This window comes from Bos mutus, chromosome 26 (genome assembly GCF_027580195.1).
Source record: "Bos mutus isolate GX-2022 chromosome 26, NWIPB_WYAK_1.1, whole genome shotgun sequence".
NCBI classification, from domain to species: Eukaryota; Metazoa; Chordata; class Mammalia; order Artiodactyla; family Bovidae; genus Bos; species Bos mutus.
Genome location: NC_091642.1, coordinates 37235519 through 37251436, shown reverse-complemented (window position 1 = coordinate 37251436; position 15918 = coordinate 37235519).

Here is a 15918-nt window from a genome sequence, read left to right as displayed (position 1 = left end):
TTATATTTCTCCATCTGATCCCCTGATGCATGTCCCACAAGGGCCTCTGAATGTAGAGCAGCTCAACGGCTTACTATGGGGCCGCCAACATCTAGCACTGGGTTTTTCATGCAGTAAGCTTTTATGAATATTGTACTACAGAATGAAAGTGAAAACCACCTGCCCTCCCCAACGGAAAGGAGAGACATTGCCCCCCTCCCCAAGCCTTGCACACTCATTGTATTTCCTATTCCTTGGCCATCAGAAACATAGCTTCCCTGGATGGCTCCAGGCACACAGCAGAAAGACAGTGAGGCCTGCAAGTACAGGAGAGAGTCTTTGCTGGGCTTGGTCATGGGTGTGGGGAGGATGTGTTTAGGTCTGTTTAGTGCCTTAAACAAGCACTGAAAGAAGATATTCACCCTGTTACAGACATGAATTTTAAGAGGAAGTGCTTCTGTGGGTTTATATTGGCCATCCTTCCCTTAGATTTGGCGATTTCATTTCAATTTCCAATTCACACTTCTCAGTTTCAATCAAGAGTTTCACTTAAAATGTACCTCGTTTACTGAAAAATGAGACTATTTGAGGGTAGTCTGTTATTGCTACTGTTTTTTATCAGCGTCATCCATTTAGCAAATGGAAGCAAGAAATGCAAATGTTTTAAAATGTTTTCTTAAAGTAGTTCATGACTTGCAAAGAAACAAATGTAGAAGGAACATAAAATGTGTTTGCTTCATATTCTGCTGCAAGGTTTTGGCTTTCCTTAGCTGCTTCTGGAATCTGCATTGCTACAGACTTTCCATTAATTGTAAAATGGGCAGACTTATTCAATAAATGTTTAAAAAATGGCCTTTGAGTGCAGGTTTAGAGGTCTAGAGGAAGTGGTTTCTTAGACACCTGCCTCCGGTATATTGAGTTGATGGTATGTAGGTGGAAGGGAGTGCGACAGTTAGGATGATGTATGGTACTTCTGATTAGTTAATTGAAGGTAAAATTTTTAGCTTCACCAAGCAATTACCTGATCTCATTAAGGGCTTTAAAATCTCCCAAATGTGATTTTGCCTGAAGCACCTGCCCCTTGATTAGATGGTATTTCAGGCTTTAAGAAAAACACAATCACAATGTTAGTGGTAACCAGAGAATTTAAGTCTGCAATTTCTGGAAAATATATTGTTCTGAATTTTAGTCATTATTCATTATTATCTGAACATGGAACATTAAAATATATTTACATTTGTAGGGTGTTTTACTTTTCAACAAGTTAAAAAGTATCATGTTTATAAAATATGCTTTTTTAAACTATGAAAACGTTTTATTGCTAATTAAAAAGTTTTTTTCTTTAAAATTTTTACTCTTTGGCCATGCCATGCAGCATGTTGGATCTTAGTTCCCTGACCAGGAATTGAACCCATGTCTACGGCATTGGATGTACAGAGTCTTAACCGCTAGACCTCCAGGGAAGTCCCTATGCTATTTTAAATACTTCATCTGAACTTAAAAATTGAATTGCAAAGTTTGCAAACACTTAAAAACAATGATGCTGTTCACATATTATGGCTAGACACTTATTTTTCCAAAGACACAGTCCATTTGTAACACCAAGACTCCTAGGTAATTGGAAGGAAAGCAGCAGAGAGACCAGGGGCATTGTCAAGAAACAATGACAGCAAATCTTTGCATATCAGGAGGGCTGGGAATATTAGTAACCAAGCTACTACCTGTTTTTCCACTCGGGGAAGTTAAACTAAGAAAATTGTTTTTTCTAAAAACAACTTTCCAGGATTAATTTGTTTATGTTATTACACATGGTTGTTCATGATAAGAAAGCTAATAACAAGTCAAATGAGCAAAGAAGAACCTCAAATTTATTTTAATTCTGGACATAGAGTCTCTCAGTAGTTATAATATTTTTACAAATAACCAACTAGGGCAGACCTGTTTATAGAACTGCCCCCACCAACGCCCTCTTCTCTCCTCATTTTCATTCAGGGCCTCCTGTGCCCATTTCATCCCTCAACGTAGTATGATTTGAACGACGATTAAAGTGTCCTGAACAAAGGCCAAATCTGGCACCCCACACCCAGAACTATCACCTCTTCCTCACCACTTCCTTCGCATCTCCCCTGGCATCAGGCAGGTGACTCTACCTCTGCCAGGGCCGTGGCTGGCCAGCTCTCCTCCTTCCTCTGACCCTGCAGTTCCTCCCTTTGCTCCCCCTTCTCTTTCTTTTGTTTTATTGGGAACCAAAAAAATCCTTCAAGTAAAGTTGAGGAGAGTCAGATTGGATCAGTGAAGTGCCTCTTAAAGAAAAAGGAAAATTATAGTTCTTGAAGTGAAAATTAGGGAAAGTGCTGAAAAAATGCCTTGGGATCTTCATAGACCCCTTCTACTGTTATCTGAGTAGTTTTTATTCAACTTTGCTTTCAGTTTTTATTACTGGAGTTGTGACAGTTTTGTTTTCTACCATCTGCCTTGTAGATAAGGGCTGTTTCCCAGTTACATAAGGATTAAATAGGCTTCAGGAGACTGCACCAGGATATGATCTTTTTAAAATCTATCATCTGAATCCACGTTAATTTTTCTTGGTTATGAAAGCCATCCATTCTCAATGTGAAGTAAATGAAAAATAAAGTGTGCAGAAGAAAAAGAATTGTCACCTGTGATCCCACCATTTAGGGATTCAAGTCTATGGAAACTCTAGGACAATTTCTTTAGTCCTTTTCCCCACTAGTTTATATGCTTCATAATTTTAAATTTTGACATCTTTCATCTTAAAATTATTTTTGAATGGTTAAAAGTGTAAATAGTAGAAAAGGTAATAAAGTCAAAAGTAAGTGTCCCTCCTTTTCTCTCTCTCCCTGCCCCGGCCATCTAGTTGACTATCAGGGGCAATTTCTTAGTCATTTCCTTGGTGGTCTTTGGTATATATTTTTATACAAATGGTATATATTTTTATACAAACACATTTGTAAAGTATCTACTCCTCCTTTGTTTCAGTACAATACAAATCTTAATGTACTATTCATTCTTTTCTAGATTTTGCTTTTTTCCACAGCGAAAGATCTTAAATATTGTCCTTTATCAGTATACATAGACCTTTTCTTTTTCTTTACTTTTCTTTTTTTTCGGCTGGTTGGATTATATTTCATTTTATGTCTGAATCCTAACTGATTTGATGTACCATTAAGTTGTTTTCAGCCTTTTGCTGTTGCATACAATGCTACAATAAATACCTTGCATGCATAGACGTTCTGCTGTAAATTACCTAGGACAAATTTCTAGTGTTGGAATTGCTGAATTGTGTGGTATGTGCATTTTTTATCTGCATAGTTATGCCAATTTACTACCATAAATGAGATCATACTGGGCATTCCTGTGTCTAAAATATTTTATGTAAATATAAGTACTTTCTTTTATTGATATCATCTTAATGATTGCATAATATAGTATATGTTTTTGTGGTGATGTTATATTTCTTAGGAGAATGCAATGGCAACCCACTCCAGTACTCTTGCCTGAAAAATCCCATGGATGGAGGACCCTGGTAGGCTGTAGCCCATGGGGTCGCTAAGGGTCAGACACGACTGAGCGACTTCACTTTCACTTTTCACTTTCATGCATTGGAGAAGGAAATGGCAACCCACTCCAGTGTTCTTGCCTGGAGAATCCCAGGGATGGCGGAGCCTGGTGGGCTGCCGTCTATGGGGTCGCACAGAGTCGGACACGACTGAAGCGACTCAGCAGCAGCAGTGGCAGCATATTTGTTAATTCTTTTGTTTTGGGGTTGTGTAACATTATTTTGTTGTTATAACATTTTCCAAGTTGAGCTCAATTTACATCCATTTCAGTTTAATTCATTCTAGAGCATGTTCATAGAGAGGATGAATATTTGATAAATATTGTGAAATTGTTTCCTGGGAAAGTTCTATTAATTTACATCAGTGGAGAACAAGGCTCATTTCACCACACCTTCACCAATGGGGGAGTGCTATTTTTCTTATCTTTAAGTACAGGAGGAGAATGGTAGATTAATTTTATGTTTTTTAGTATTAAAAATTAAATTATTTTATATGCTATTTATTTCCTTTTCTTCTTTAGCATAGTCTTTGCAGCTTAGTCCTTTTCCTATGGATTTACTCTAACTCTTTATGTTGAAGGATGAGACTTTTGGTCTCATTTATTACAGAAATGTTTCTGTTTCTAAAATACATGCTTATAATTTTGATGTGAAAAATTTTGGGTAGTCAAATATAGCAGTATCTTCTTTATGATTTCTTTTATTTCACTTAAACTTAGAAAGTCTTTCCTCATTCAGAGAGCAAATAAGCATCCAAGTACAATAAAAAATTTTTCCCTAAGTCTCTTCCACCCTCCTTTCTTTCTACACAAAATTATTTTTAAATTTTTTATTTATTTTTTATTTAAAAAAATTATTTATTGTTTTGACTGTGCTGAGTCTCTGTTGCTGCACAGGCTTTTCTCTAGTTGCAGAGAGTGGGGGGTGCTCTTCAGTTGTGTTGCACAGGCTTCTCATTGCCGTGGCCCCTCTTGTTTTGGAGCACAGGCTCTAGGGCGCATGGGTTTCAGTACTTGTGGCTCCTGGGTTCCAGAGCACAGACTCAGTAGTTGTGGCCCACGGGCTTAGTTGCTCCATGGCACCTGGGATCCTCCTGGATCAGGGATCGAACCTGTGTCTCTTGCATTGAGGATTCTTTACCACTGAACCACCAGGTAAGCCCTTTACAGTGAATTCTTAATCTACTTGGAATTTATTTTGTTCTACAATATGAGATGAGGCTGGAGAAGGGAATGACAACCCATGCCAGTATTCTTGCCTAGAAAATTTCATGGACAGAGAAGCCTGGTGGGTTACTGTCCATGGGGTTGCAAAGAGTTGGGCACAACTAAGTAACTAACACTAACTATGAGATGAGGAACCAAATTAAAAATTTCCCTCAAATATCTAACCAATATTCAGTAATAATTCATTCAATAATCCTTGCTTTTTGGCTCTTTTCTTATATTAAATATCTAAAAATATGTTGGTTTCTGGACTAATACAGTGTTCTTACAATTTCATTTCTGTACTTTATGTATCTGTGGCTGGCCATAAGGAATAGAACTTGCATTTTGCAGCAGAAGGAAGAGATCTCTTGCTCATCCTCATATATAGTCAGCTTTCTCCTTCCAAGGTGTGGGTCAACTTTTGAATAGACAATAGCTAGCATTCAATTCGGCACCCAACTCCAGTACTCTTGCCTGGAAAATCCCATGGATGGAGGAGCCTCGTAGGCTGCAGTCCATGAGGTCACTAAGAGTCTGACACGACTGAGCAACTTCACTTTCACTTTTCACTTTCATGCATTGGAGAAGGAAATGGCAACCCACTCCAGTGTTCTTGCCTGGAGAATCCCAGGGACGGGGGAGCCTGGTGGGCTGCTGTCTATGGGGTTGCACAGAGTCGGACACGACTGAAGCGACTTAGCAGCAGCAGCAGCATTCAATTCTATCTAGGTCTTCCTGCTCATTACCGTTATACCACAGATGAAAGAACTGTCAGAACGTACGAAGCACCAGAATGAAGAACCCCAGAATTAGGAATCTTTATAAGGACCTAACCGAAGCAGAAGATATTAAGAAGAGGTGACAGGAATACACAGAAGAATTGTACAAAAAAGATCTTCATGACCCAGATAATCACAATGGTGTGACCCAGACAACCTGGAATGTGAAGTCAAGTGGGCCTTAGGAAGCATCACTACGAACAAAGCTAGTGGAAGTGATGGAATTCCAGTTGAGCTATTTCAAATCCTGAAAGACGATGCTGTGAAAGTGTTGCACTCAATATGCTAACAAGTTTGGAAAACTCAGCAGTGGCCACAGGACTGGAAAAGGTCAGTTTTCATTCCAACCCCAAAGAAAGACAATGCCAAAGAATGCTCAAACTACTACACAATTGCACTGATCTCACATGCTAGTAAAATAATGCTCAAAATTCTCCAAGCCAGGCTTCAGCAGTACGTGAACTGTGAACTTCCAGATGTTCAAGCTGGTTTTAGAAAAGGCAGAGGAACCAGAGATCAAATTGCCAACATCCGCTGGATCATCAAAAAAGCAAGGGAGTTCCAGAAAAACATCTATTTCTGCTTTATTGACTATGCCAAAGCCTTTGACTGTGTGGATCACCATAAACTGTGGAAAATTCTGAAAGAGATGGGAATGCCAGACCACATGACCTGCCTCTTAAGAAACCTGTATGCAGGTCAGGAAGCAACAGTTAGAACTGGACATGCAACAACAGACTGGTTCCAAATAGGAAAAGGAGTACGTCAAGGCTGTATATCGTCACCCTGCTTATTTAACTTATATGCAGAGTACATCATGAGAAACGCTGGACTGGAAGAAACACAAGCTGGAATCAAGATTTCTGGGAGAAATATCAATAACCTTAGATATGCAGATGACACCACCCTTATGGCAGAAAGTGAAGAGGAGCTAAAAAGCCTCCTGATGAAAGTGAAAGAGGAGAGTGAAAAAGTTGGCTTAAAGCTCAACATTTAGAAAACGAAGATCATGGCATCTGGTCCCATCACTTCATGGGAAATAGATGGGGAAACAGTGTCAGACTTTATTTTTTGGGGCTCCAAAATCACTGCAGATGGTGATTGCAGCCATGAAATTAAAAGACGCTTCCTCCTTGGAAGGAAAGTTATGACCAACCTAGATAGCATATTCAAAAGCAGAGACATTACTTTGCCAACAAAGGTTCATCTAGTCAAGGCTATGGTTTTTCCAGTGGTCATGTATGTATGTGAGAGTTGGACTATGAAGAAGGCTGAGCGCCGAAGAATTGCTGCTTTTGAACTGTGTTGTTGGAGAAGACTCTTGAGAGTCCTTTGGACTGCAAGGAGATCCAACCAGTCCATTCTAAAGGAGATCAGTCCTGGGTGTTCTTTGGAAGGACTAATGCTAAAGCTGAAACTCCAGTACTTTGGCCACCTCATGTGAAGAGTTGACTTATTGGAAAAGACTCTGATGCTGGGAGGGATTGGGGGTAGGAGCAGAAGGGGATGACAGAGGATGAGATGGCTGGGTGGCATCACCAACTCGATGGATGTGAGTCTGAGTAAACTCCAGGAGTTGGTAATGGACAGGGAGGCCTGGTGGGCTGTGATTCATGGGGTCGCAAAGAGTCAGACACGACTGAGTGACTGAACTGAACTGAACTATGTGTCTCACTATCTGAATCCTCTGACATGGAAGAGCAGATGCCCTGCTTACCAGTCCACTCATATTTTAAATTATAGTATTTCAGTGTTGTATTGGGCAAAACCTTAGATTTAAGAAAATAGCTAAGAGTTACTGCAGGGTTATATTTTTTTCCATTTTTTTCTAATCATCATTAATGTTCTCAGTAAAGTTAAATATTTTCTAGATATAATTCATACTCAAATTTTTATTGAGGCAAATGACACATAACATGAAGTTAATCTTTATAGAGTGAACAATTCAGTGCCATTTAGTACATTCCCAGTGTTTTATAACCACCATCTTTATTCTGTTCCAAAACATTTTTATTGTTCCGAAATAAAATTCTGTACCCATTAAGCAAGCACTTATTCTCCCTTGCCCCCAGCCCCTGGTACCCACTAGTCTGCTTTCTGTCTCTATGGGTTTATCACTTGTAGATATTTCACATAAATAGAATAATACAATATGTAGTCTTTTTGTCTAGCCTCTAAAACTTTAGCATAACATTTTTGAGGTTCATCTGTGTTGTAACATATATTAATATGTCATTCCTTTTTGTAGCTAAATAATATTTCTTTGTGTGTATATACTGCAATTTCTTTATAGTTGTCAGTTGATAGATATTTGGGTTGTCTCTACCTGTTGGTTATTGTGAATGGTGCTACTATGAACATGTGTATTCATGTGTTTGTTTGAGTACTTGCTTTTAATTCTTTTGGGTACATATGTAGGAGTGGATTTTCTAGATCATATGGTAATTCTATAATTATTTGAGGAACTGCCAAAATGTTTCCCGTAGTGGCTGCACCATTTTATATTCCCACCAGCAATGGATAAGGATTCCAATTTCTCCATCTTCACTAGTACTTGTTATTTTCCTTTTTTGTTTTTTATTATAGCCATCCTTGTGGTGTGAAGGGGCATCTTGTGGTTTTGATTTGCATTTCTCTAATGACTGATGATGCTGAGCATCTTTTTATGTGCTTGTTTATAATTTATATATATTTTAAAAATGTCTATTCAAGTCCTTTTCCCATAAATTGGGTTGTTTGTCTTTTTGTTGTTGAGTTGTAAGAGTTCTTTACATATTCTGGATGAACTAGTTATATGCCATTTACTAGAGCTTTGTATCAGATACATGATTGGCAGATGTTTTCTCCCATTCTGTGGCTGTCTTTTCATTTTCTTGATAATGTCCTATGTACAGAAAAATTTTTTAAATTTTGATGAAGTCACATCTATTTTTTTCTTTTGTTGCTCTGCTTTTGATGTCATATCTAAAAATTCATTGCCAAATCCAATGTTATAAAGATTTATCTCTATGTTTACCTTAAGAATTTTATGGTTTTAGCTCTAATATCTTAGTCATTAATATTTTGAGTTAATTTTTGTATGTGGTGTGAGGAAGGGGTTCAACTTAATTCTGTTGTAGGTAGATACCTAGTTTTCCTGGCACCACTTGTTGAAAAAATTATTCTTTCTCCATTGAATGGTCTTGGCACCCCATGGAAGAGCAATTGGCCATAGATGTATGGGTATATTTCTGAGCTCTCAATTCTATTCCATTTTTCTATATGTCTGTCCTTGTGCTGGTATCACACTGTTTTGGTAATTGTAGCTTTGTGCTAAGTTTTGAAAATGGTAAATGTGGTTCTTTCAACTTTTTTCTTTTTTTCATTATCATTTTGGCTGAGAGTTTGTTATATGCCGGATGCTTTTATAAACTTTAGCACACATTATGTTATGTAATTTGTGACAACTTTGTAGTGTAAATATTAATATCCACATTTTGCAGGTTAAGTGATTTGGCCAAGACTACAGATTTGGTGGTAGTTATAGGATTAAAACTAAAATGAACTCCAGAGCCTACTTTCTTAAGAACGACACATACTGTTTCTGCCAAAGATGAAAGATGACTGTAGCTTAGTGACATTGTTTCCTTTAGGTAAAAGGCTAAAAATCTGTCTGTCCTATGAACATTTCTCATTTGGTAACTCACAATCAGGCTAACCTGGTTATATGGGACCCATTATTCTTTTTTACATTTAGTAATTAATTTTTAAGGTTTGTGACTGCTCAGTTTTGCATCTTCCTCTGTCTTCCTCTTTTTGTGATCTTATTTTTTCAGATGGATGTTGTGAGGTTATTTTCTATTTTGAGAAAATTACACAAATCTGATTTATTACCACAACAGCTCAGAAGTGGTTCCTGTTGAAACCCTTCCACATTGTCAATACTTAAGATTCTGTCCTTCTCCTTCACAGGACAGGAAACTATTGACTATGGGTGATACTCAGTCATGTGTTTTGAACTGAATTGCTATTGAAAAAATCTCAGCCTCCTTAGATGTGTCAAAGCAAATATGAAGATTTTGCCATGATATATGTGTATGACATTGAAAGCAAATACACAAAGCATACTGTATTGGCAGGCTGTTTCTATGTCTTTGATGTAATACTTATTTATTATTTACATTCAGTAAGATTATTCACTGTTTGCCATATACATTTGTGTTTTGACAATGCACCATTGTATAAGCACTAGCACACAGGATAGAGAACAGTCACATCACCGCCCAAGATTCCCTCCTCCTCCTGCCCCACTTCTCACCCCCAGTCCCTGGTATCCACTAATTTGCTCTCTGTTTGTATAGTTTTTCCTTTTCTAGAATGTCATATAAATGGAATCATATAGTGTGTTGCCTTTTGAGTGGGGCTTTTTTCACTTAGCATAATGCAGTTCTGATTCATCCATGTTCTTAACTTTTAGAGATAGTTAGCTCCTCTTACTGCTGAGTGATATTCCATGGTATGGATGTGTCATATCCATTTACCACCTGAAGGATGTTTGAATTGTTTCCAGTTTGGGGAAATTACAAGTAAAGCTTCTATAAACAGTTCACATAAAAGTTTTTGTGTGATTGTAAATTTAATTCTGGAGTTACATAATAAATGCGAGTTTAACTTAATGAGAAACTGCCGAACTGTTTTTCACTTTCTTAGAGCTGTTGTAACGAATTACCACAAACTTGAGGGCCTAAAAGAACAGAAATGGATTATTTCACAGTTCTGGAGCCTAGAAGTCTGAGATTGGTTGGCAGGGCCATACTCCTTTTGAAGACTCTAGGGGAGAATCCTTCTTTGCCTCTTCCTGGATCTGATGGCTCCTGGTGGTCCTGGCCATTCCCTGGCTTTCAGCTACATCACTTCAATCTCTGTCTTAGTCCTTCCTATCATCTTCTTCTCTCATGTGTCTTTCCGTGTCCTCTCCTCTTTTTTCAAGAGGGCCACTCTGATCAATTATTGCTGGGAAAAATTGAAGGCAGAAGGTAACAGAGGATGAGACAGTTAGATAGTATCACCAACTCAATGGACATGAGTTTGAGCAAACTCCGGAAGATAATGAAGGACAGGGAAGCCTGGTGTGCTGCAGTCCCATGGGGTCGCAAAGAGTTGTACATAACTTAGCAACTGAACTGATCAGTTATGACCACATCTTAGCTAATTTTATCTACAAAGACCCTACTCAAATAAGGTCACAGTCTGAGGTTCAGAGTGAATGTGAATTTTGGCGGGTAGAGGAAGAAACACTTATTCATTCCACCATAGTGCCTATGTCATGTTGCATTCCCACTTGTATGTGAGCATTCCTGTTGCTTCCAGTCCTTACCAACACTTACTATTGTTTAAAAAAAAAAAAAAAAGGAAGAGCCATTATAATAGTGTGCTATCTCCTTGTGGCTTGAATATGCATTTCTGTCATGACTAATAATGTTGAACATCCTTTCATGTACTTATTTTCCATTTATATATCTTCTTTGGTGAAGTGTCAATTCAAATCTTTTCCCCATTTTAAATACTTTGTTTTTTCTGTATTGAGCTTTGAAGATTCTTTATATATTCTGGATATAAATCCTTCATCATCATGCAAATATTTTTCCCAGTTTGTGGCTTGTCTTTTCATTTTCTTAACAGTATTTTTTCATAGAACAGAATTTTAGAATTTTGATAAAGTCCAATTTATCAGTTTTTTTCTTTTAAGGCTTACAATTTAGATGTGTGTCTAAGAACTCTGCCTAATTCAAGGTCACAAAGTCTTTCTCTTGATGTGTGTTTGAAGCAATAAAGATTTTTAAAGGGACTTCCTTGGTGGTCCAGTGGTTAGGCCTCCAGGCTTCCACTGCAGGGGACATGGGTTTGATCCCTGGTCAGGGAACTAAGATCCCACATTCAGTGCAATGTGGGCAGGAAAAAAAAATTTTTTTTTTTTTAATTGAAGGGTTGTTTATTGAAACTGCCATCCTAACTTCTGCTACAGAGCAAAGTGACACACTCACATTCTTTTTTCATACTCCTCTCCATTATGGTTTATCACAGGATATAGAACATAGTTTCCTGCACGACACAGTAGGACCTGGATGTTTATTATCTCATATATACTGGCTTGCATCTGCTAATCCCACACTTTCGATCCTTCTTTTCTCCACCCATCTCTCTTGACAACCACAAGTCTGTTCTCTATGTCTGTGAGTCTGTTTCTACTTTGTGGATATGTTCTTTTGTGTCACATTTTAGATTCCACATAAGTGACATAATATGATATATATCTTTCTCTTTCTGACTTACTTTGCCTGGCATGACAATCATGTTCATCCATGTTGTTGCAAATGCCCCCATTTCATTCATTTTTATAGTTGAGTAATATATGGTTCCAAATAGGAAAAGGAGTACGTCAAGGCTGTATATTGTCACCCTGCTTATTTAACTTATATGCAGAGTACCTCATCAGAAATGTGGGGCTGGAAGAAGCACAAGCTGGAATCAAGATTGCTGGGAGAAATATCAATAACCTCAGATATGCAGATGACACCACCCTTATGGCAGAAAGTGAAGAGGAACTCAAAAGCCTCTTGATGAAAGTGAAAGAAGAGAGTGAAAAAGTTGGCTTAAAGCTCAACATTCAGAAAACAAAGATCATGGCATCCAGTCCCATCACTTCATGGGAAATAGATGGGGAAACAGTGAAAACAGTGTCAGACTTTATTTTTTTGGGCTCCAAAATCACTGTAGATGGTGACTGCAGGCATGAAATTAAAAGACGCTTGCTCCTTGGAAGGGAAGTTATGACCAACTTAGATAGCATATTAAAAAGCAGAGATATTTACTTTGCCAACAAAGGTTCGTCTAGTCAAGGCTATGGTTTTTCCAGTGGTCATGTATGGATGTGAGAGTTGGACTGTGAAGAAAGCTGAGCACTGAAGAATTGATGCTTTTGAACTGTGGTGTTGGAGAAGACTCTTAAGAGTCCCTTGGACTGCAAGGAGATCCAACCAGTCCATTCTAAAGGAGATCAGTCCTGGGTGTTCATTGGAAGGACTGATGGTAAAGCTGAAACTCCAGTACTTTGTCCACCTCATGCAAAGAGTTGACTCATTGGAAAAGACTCTGATGCTGGGAGAGATTGGGGGCAGGAGAAGAAGGGGACGACAAAGGATGAGATGGCTGGATGGCATCACCAACTCGATGGACATGAGTTTGAGTAAACTCTGGGAGTTGGTGATGGACAGAGAGGCCTGGCGTGCTGTGATTCATGGGGTCGCAAAGAGTCGGATACGACTGAGCGACTGAACTGAACTGAACTGAACTGAATAGCCCATTGTATATATGTATCACATCTTCTTTATCCATTCACCTGTCTATGGACATTTAGGTTGTGAAATAATAAAGATTCAATTTGGTCTAATATCAAGTTGATTTGAGAAAAAAATGCTTGGGTTTACTCCATATTATAAAGAGATTAATTCAGTTAAATTAATTGATCGTTTAGCATTCAAACAATGTCTTCATGATTCCATCATTATTTTTCAACTCTTCTTTCCTCTAAACACAGAGGCTTCCATCTCAGGCAGTCTTTCTTCATGGTCAGAAACTCTAGGTTTAGTGACTTCAGGGGATAGAAGTAGTTCTGTTCCCCAATAGTTCCATCAAAAGTCCTAGGACTTTCTCTCATTGGACTGCCTTGGTGAACATGCATTTATCTCTGAACTTATCACCATAGCCTGGAGATGGAATAGCCAGGTCTTGGTCTTGTCCCTGCCCTTAGAGGGAGGGATAGAGAGAGGTCAGCCCCACCTGAATCACAAGGATTGAGAGTGGTTAAATGAATTTCTAGTAGAAAATTAGGCAGATGTGAACAGAAAAGAGGGAACCAGATGATTGTCAAGTAAAAATGACTTTCCACTACAACTGAGAAAATGCCCTTTGTAACTTGCTTTGGACTAAATTGTGTCCTCTCCCCCAATTTCTGTATTGAAGCTCTTACCCCTAATGTGATAGTATTTGAAGATGGGGCCTTTGGGAGATAAATAGGTGTAGATAAGGTCGTAAGAGTAGGGCCCTCATGATGGGATTACTGGCCTTAGAAGAAGGGACATCAGAGAGTTAGCTCTCTGTCTCTGCTCTCTCTGCCATGTGAGGACACTGCATAAAGAGGGCCATCTGCAGATCAGGAAGAGGGCTCTCATCAGAGCCTGACCATAGTGGCACCTGATCTCACACTTCTGGCTTCCAGAATTGTGAGAAAATAGTATCTGTTGTTTAAGCCACCCAGTCTATGGTATTTTTATTATGGCAGCGCTAGCAGACTAATACTCAACAGCTCTTTATCAGTTTCCAACACTTGCTGTAATCAAAGCAACAGCTAGCCTTCATGGATTGCTTTCCCTGTGCCAGACACTGTGGCCTGTTTTCTCAACAATTCTCTGGGGAAGATACTATTACTCTTATCCTTACATTACATAAGGAAACTAAAGTTCAGTGACCTTGGATAACGTGCCCATGGCTGTGAGATGGTAGCCATGGATCCCAAGCCAGGTCCGTCTGACCTCAGAGCCCAGCCTAGTAACCACTGTGTTGCTCCTGTTCAGTCGATAAGCCGTGTCCGACTCCTTGCGACCCCATGAACTGCAGCGCACCAGGCTTCCCTGTCCTTCACTGTCTCCCGGAGTTTGCTCAAACTCATGTCCATTGAGTCAGTGATGCCATCTAACCATTTCAATCTTCTGCTGTCCCCTTCTACTTCTGTCCTTAATCTTTCCCAGCATGAGGGTCTTTTTTAATGAGTCAGCTCTTCATATCAGGTGACCAAAGTATTGGAGCTTCAGCTTCAGCACCAGTTCTTCCAATGAATATTGATTTCCTTTAGGAACCACTGAGAACCACTTTGTACCACTGTATACCACTTTGTAACCACTTTAGTTACCACTATGATAAACTGTTATCTCTCCCCAGCCTCCCAACCAGCCAGTCTGTCCTCCTACCCTGACTTGACCCTTTCACTGACATGAAAAAATTGACCAGGGCAGTGATTTTTCAACATTTCAGTCCCAGTGACAGACGAACTCCGCCTCCTACTAAGTTCTGGATTCAGAGCGCAGACAGGTTTCTTGCCCTTTCCCTCATAGCAACTAAACTCTGCTTTGAATTAGTGGGGGATCTTGGGCCCAACAGATTTCTGCTTTGACTCCTAGACACAAGACTCTCTCTCGCCTCTCCTCCAGGAGCAGACAAGCATCACCTTGTCCTCCAAACTAGGGCTTGGGGTATGAATGGGCTTCTCCAGGTACTCCTGCTCTGCCCTCAAGCCTTGGCAGATACTGTAGGACTGTACCACCAAGAAAAAGGATCTTTCGGGCCTACTGTCTGCTTCCAGTCTTTCTCATGGGTACCACGTGGACACTAATGGAAAAGAGATGGCAAGCTGGCAGGAATTTCTCTTGTGTCTGGAGTGCTTAGAGATTCTTGACTGTCATGCTAGCCCAGACTCAGCCTTTAAGAATTTTTCTTCTTACCCAATTTTATGATCACTGATTCTTCCCATTATTTGCCATGAGAAAGAGTTGATAGGTCTTTTTTCTCCTCAGAAGGGCTTGTTATCCTTTGGAATTCAGTTACCTTGGTTGTTCTGCAGCTCCATTCTCTGGTAGACTGAAAATTTTTAGGGTTGTAGCTTATGCCTTTTGTTATTATGGGAGCAGCATTCTCTAGAAGCTTTCTAACTGAGAAGTAGAAATTCTCAGTTCCAAGCTTAGAAAAGTAGTTTCCAAAACAATTGTGAGAAAAATACCAGCCACACAGAGTGTGGATATGGGGAAGAAAAGATTCTGAGATCAAATAAGCTTGCAAACTTTAGTGTGTCTTATTCTCTTTTGGATATTTACATGGCCCATTAACATCTTAAAGGCTCTGAAACGTCCTGAAGAATAAAGAAGTAAATTTAATCTTATTTAGCAAAGCATCCTTAACATTTGTTTGGTCTGAGAACTCTTTGCTTGTGTAGCGCTCATTATTTTCTTTAGAATGACTATTCTGTGAATGTAACTTGGAAAATAGTGGCTTAGATATTCATACTTTATTCTCTGGAAACCTGGAACCCCAATAGAAAGCAGAGTTCCTCAAGGTAGCGCCAGAGTCCTTGTGGGTATTCCTAAAACCAAAAGCCATCCTGACAGGGTGCTGAGTGGTGTTGAGGCACTCAAAATCCATCTCTGTCATAGTGTCTGACCTTGTGTGCTATGACTTCAGAGGGATACCTGAATGTATGAGACACAAAGATGAATCACAAAGTCAAAATCAATGTCTGAAAGTCTATAGATCATTCCTCTGGCTCTCCTGAAGAGTCTGGCAC